A 6,013-nucleotide genomic window follows, 5' to 3' on the forward strand; every position below is an offset into this window, starting at 1 on the left:
GCTGCAGGCTCTGGGGAAGCAGAAGACTGGTGCAGGGCAGCAGAAAACAGGAAGAACGGCCACCGTTTGAGAAGGAGAAGCAGAGGAGATGACCCATGGGACAGTTACCTCGGCGGTGGACCAGCGAGGTGTTCTGTGACAGAAGAACACACAGGTGGTAGGCTGTTGGTGACTCGAGGCGAGGAAACCACGCAGCTGGCATATGTGGTCGAGGAATTCACACCAGTTGGCAGACTGCTGGAAACTGGCTCGAGACTAACTGAAGGGGCACCAGGTATTGGAACCGGGATACGAGAGGGTACCAAGAGCACTGAAAGTTTCCTGATTTGGAGGTTGGGATCTGGAGCTCGGGCTGCTGAGGGTTTGGATTGGACTCTGTGTGGCTGCAGAGAGAGCGGGAGGTGAAAACATGGATACTTGGTGACTCTAAGGGGACTTGGTTTTGCTTCTTTTTTTCTGAATGTAAGAGGCGCTTTTGGGCAATTTTTGCTGATGGCGAATTTATCTGGTTTAGGACAGACGAAAGCAAATTCCAATTAATATTACACTGTTTTTATCACTTGACAATAAAGGAATTATGAATCTTGAATCTTTCTTGAAGATTTATCTTACCATGAAGATGCTAAATCAAGCATCTCCAATAGCCTGACCTGGACCAAGTACATTGATGCAACAGTCAAGAAAGTGCACCAACACCTCCTCTTTCATGGAAGACCAAGGAAGTTCAACATGTCCATCATCAACCTCTGCAGGTTCACCATCAAAAGCACTCTTGCTGGATGTATCACAGTGAGGTATGGGAAGCTGCTCCGCCCAAGATTGCAACAACCTGCAGAAGGTGGTGGTGAATGCAGCTCAGTGTAATGCAAACCTTCCTTCACTCCATCAACTCCATCTATACCTCCAAGTGCCTCAGTAAGGCAGTCAACATGCTGAAGGACCTATCACATCCCATTCTATTCTCCTTTGGCCTTAAAGTTTCATTCCTGCAGCCATTAGGCTCCTGACGATCCCCCTCTCATGCTGCCCTTGATCGATCTCAATCAGAATTAGAATTTATTGTCATGAACGTGACCCAAAATTTGTTGATTTGCGGCAGCGTTACAGTGCAAATGTTGCTGTAAATTATATTATAAAAATAAATAAATAGTGCAAGAAAATAGGAGAAAGAGAGGTGGTGTCTGTAGTTCATTGTCCATTCAGAAATCTGTTGGCGGAGGGGAAGAACCTGTTTTTGAGTTGCTGGGAGTTTATCTTCAGGCTCCTGTACTTTTTCCTGATGGTAGCAGTGGCCTTCCATGAGGATAGAGGCTGCTTTCTTCAGATACCACCTACTGTAAATGTCCTTGATGATGTGAAGGCTGATGCCTGTGATGTCAGTGGATGAGTTGTTTTTGTCCTGTGCATTGACAATAGGTGCTTTTAAGCTGCAGCCCCTGGGTAGCCCTCCTGGGACCCAGGTGTGATTAGTGGGGCGAAGGTGCCTCCAGGACCTTTTAAGCTGAGGGGGGGATAGCCCCAGTAAATTGCCAACCCGGTGATTTAAGGGGGATCCCGCCCCCACGATGGCACGGTAAGTGACGTTTCAGGCAAATTAGTCTACCCCATTTGCCCACCCCAGCTGTCAGTCTCCCCACCACCAGCTATCAGTCTCCCCCCACAACCCGCAGCAGTTGACTCCTCTCTCCCCCATGGCCGTGACCCCTCTGCCCCCCCCCGTGACATCAACCGCTCCCCCCATGGCAGTGACCTCTCACTCACCCCCAACTTCTCCACCCCGGGCCCACGAATCACTAAAGACACTTCAGCAAGGGTTTCCCTGTGACGCCAGCAGTCACAGGAGTAACTAGGTCGGCCATTTTGCTGTTCAAGCCGCTGATGGATGTGTCCTGGATGAGTTTAATTGCGTTCCCTGACTACCTTTGAGGTAGGGCAGGGATCCGGTTGACTTTGGACGATGGTGACCAGGTCAGACCTTTTAAGCTGCCTTGTGAGTGGGCGCTAATCAGACCAATTGCCCGGTTAACCCCATTTTACAAGGCAATTTGAAAGCACCTAGTGATGCAACCAGACAGAATTCTCATTGTAACCCTAACTGGTCCTTGCCCTGCTACTTTGCACGACTGAATGAATGTTAGAGTTGACATGCGAAAACACTCACAGAAGAACCCTTCTCTATCCTAGATATACTGCAACAATGAACTTGAAAATCTTGAAAATAAAATATTAGAAACTAGCTTTTCCTGAAAACACCCTGTGTTTAAAATGAATTATTCGCTACAAATATCTTTTGTTGGACTCAATCAGGAGGAAATGAAAGACTTGTTGGGCCGTCAGGTAAAAGCAGGTTGAATGAATTGTTAGAAGCTTAGGGCCTCAGCCCCCCAAAAAATACTATTGCCCGTTATTATCAATAAAATAACTGCAAACCTTCATATGACGTTTCTTTGTATGGCGTTTAAATGGCGATACTAATCTGTTAATTTTAGCTTTGGTTAGAGGTGGTCCCGTGAAACCCATTAAATGAGGATCTATTCATTATGAAAAATGACAGGGGAAAGTAGGTGTCAGATTAAGATAAGACGTGCATTCATGACGAATACAACCCATCCAACTAATAATTAAATTGCTGATTTGGTGTCAGCTCTGGTCACATGATGTACATTTTTCTTAGCAGCTTTCTGAAGAGCACAAAACAAACACACTGACACTTCATAGAACATCAGGAAATTCTCCTGTGAAAGAATGCGGTGATCAATACTGACCCACATGTCTGATGTTCCTGGTGTTAACAGACAGGACCCCTTTGGCAATCCACAATCCATGTTGAGGCTTTTCAGATTTTGACTTTTAGTGACACAAATCAATAACTGTCATTTTCCTCTCTCACCTCACAATGACTGCTCTCCAATAACTTAGACCTGTTACAATAGGGAAGGAGGTGCAGGAGGATCCAATCAGGGAAATAGCTTCTTCCTCCAGCTGTGAGATTGATGAATGGTATCCTATAGCCTTGGGTCTTTTCGCAATGAAACGAGTAACATAGTGGTTAGCGCCACGCTGTTACAGCATCGGCAATCTGGCACTGCATGTAAGGAGTTCGTACCTTCTCCCCGCGCCTGTGTGGGTTTCCTCCCATCACTCAAGAAACATACCAGGGGTGTAGGTCAATTGGGTGTAATTGAGCAGCACAGGTTTGAAGGCCAAAAGGGCCTGTTACATTTAACTCAATAAAAACACACAGTAAATGGTTTTAGTTACTTAACCAGTCTCTTTTTTTTTCACACTATTAACCAAACTACACACAAACATTTCCCTCTTGAATATACACAGTGTCATTTTCTCCCCTTTTCCCCCCTCCCTTCCCTCCCTCCTTCCCACCCCCCTCCCAACCCACTCAACGTTCAACATATCCGATACATTAAACCCATTAAACAATGTCATCACACAATGAAAATAAACAAGAAAATTTACACACTGGTTCAATTCATTTTGCCTTCTTCTCATTCTGTCATTTTAGGGGGTGGAGGTCCGCGTTAGGACTTCTCTGTTGTAAATACCAGAGGACTTCTGTTTAAGGTGAAGGGAGGAAAATTTAGGGGAGATGTCAAAGGTAGTATTTTACTCAGAGAGTGGTGGGTGCCTGGAATGCATTGGAGCCTGGTACAATTGGGACATTCAAAGGGCTCTTAGATTGGTACATGAATGCAAGACTTTTGCAGTTGCCAAATGAATACAATGCATTCAAGTAAGCTTTATATATTTATGTATATTTTTTGTTTTGACAGATGATTATAAAAAGCTTTTAATGGTATTCTAGCATTTATAATGTTTCTGTCCTTGTACTAATTTTGCCCAAACATGAACATTCAAATCAATAGAAGTCAAAATAAATGCCTAAAAATAAACATCAATGTTATCAATCAAATTTGTTAGAAAATAGAAACCAAGATCTGCCCAGCCTATTAATATTGAATGTGGTTAGAGTACAACTGCGTCAGCAAACTCTGCTAATCTTTTTAATTTGTTGATTTATCTGGGATTTCAGCCAGAATGAAATCAGGACTATAAAAAGTTTGATTTAATTGATTCCTCCTAAAAATAAATGTTAGGCCCTCGAGCTAACCCTTTGGCCCCCACACAAGGGGTTTGTGGAGGAACATTTTGGGATGTGGCTTTTCACAGTACTCTTGAAATGCTTGCAATGGTCGTTTTTGGCAGGAGGTTTGAAGGCTGAACTTGAAGGAGCACGGATCTTTATTTCGGGGTAATCTTGCAATGGAGAGAAGGAAAGAGCCTGTATTTTGGGCACCTCGTGCTTCATTGCGACTGTTCTGTCGAAAGAGTCTGACGGATAGGTGGGGCTCTCACCAATTTAGACTCCATGCAGCCACATTCCAGACCATTTCTAATGAAGCAGTACATCCCAGGAAAGCTCAGATCTCTTACCATGATAACAACTTTGCAACTTACTCTCATGCTTCTCCAAAGCGGTTTGAGGAGCAAGATGACTCTTTTTGCAGCCAATTTCTCCAGTTTCCATTAAACCCCTCCCCGAGTCTCTTTCTTTCCCTGTCCCTCTGTCCCCTTGCCTCCAGCTTCCCACCCCTTCCCTCTCCATTCAGAGAGCCTCCCCTTTACCTTATCTCATTTCTCTTTTACCCTTCCACCTTTGACCTGTTTAGCTGTTCTCCTCCCACTGCCCTTCTCTCCTTTTCTCACCCCCCCCCACCCCACCTTTTTATTCAGGAACCTGCCTGCTTTTTGCTCATATCTTGACAGAATGCTCAGGCCCAAAACATTGGTTGACCCTTTACTTCCAATAAATGTTGCTTGAACTACTGAGTTTCTCCAGCACTTTTGTGTATGGCTGTTGTATTCGACATTTCCTGAGGAGGAAGGTTGACATAACAAGGGCTTTTCTCTTTGGAGCGATGAACAATGAGAGGTGTGTGAAGAGAAAGATTATGAGAGGCCTGGATAAGGGTGGAGAACCAGCACCTTTTTCGGGGGCCGACAATAATAAATACCAGAGGACATCTGTTTAAGGTGAGGGGAGGAAAATTTAGGGGAGATGTCAAAGGTAGTCCTTTTACTCAGAGAGTGGTGGGTGCCTGGAATGCATTGGAGCCTAGTACAATTGGGACATTCAAAGGGCTCTTAGATTGGTACATGGATGCAAGAAAAATAGAGGGTCATGGGTGTGAGGTACTGAAAAATTAGAATGTTGTGGAGTAGGTTTACATGGATCAGCACTATGATGTGGGCTGAAGGGCCTGTACTGTGCTGCAGTGCTCTATATTCTCAATAAGAAGTAGGAGCAGAAAGAATGAAGGTAGTCTTATTGAAACAGGTTTCTAAGGGGTTATGACAAGGTAGATGATGAGATGCTCCTACTAGTGGGAGATTATTGTATTAGGGGACATAGTGACAAGATTAGGAGACTGTCATTTAAAGCAGGTAGGTAGATGTTTCTTCTCTCAGGCGGTGGCAAATCTCTGGATTTCTCTTCCCCAGAGGTGGCGATCATCAGAGGTATTTAAAAAGAAGGTAAAGTTTTGAATGAGCTCAAAATTAAAGGTCATGGGAGTGATCCAGAAGAGGCTCAGGGCAGATTAACCATGATCATACAAATGGTGGGGCCGGCTTGAAGGACCTATTCCTGCTCCTATTGTGCTCTTGTGAGGAACCACACAGCCTCTTGTGCCTGCTCCAACAAACAGTGGATTGAAGCTATCGAAATCTTGACCTCACATACCTTCCCTATAACCCTGAGGTCCTAAATTCCATCTTTCTCAGAGTGCAGACCTGGCAAGCAGAATTCCAGAGTTTCACAGCCCCCTGAAAGAAGAGAAAAAGGCACACCAGCACCTCTACTTCCTGAGAAGTTGAGGAAGATTTGGCATTAAGTTGAATATTAAACTTTTATTTGTGCACTGTCTGGCAATCAAGTGCCCAGTTAGCAAGCATAGCCAGGTCTATCACTGGCTCCCATCTCCCATCAATTGATGAC

This window comes from Narcine bancroftii, chromosome 2 (genome assembly GCF_036971445.1).
Source record: "Narcine bancroftii isolate sNarBan1 chromosome 2, sNarBan1.hap1, whole genome shotgun sequence".
NCBI lineage: Eukaryota > Metazoa > Chordata > Chondrichthyes > Torpediniformes > Narcinidae > Narcine > Narcine bancroftii.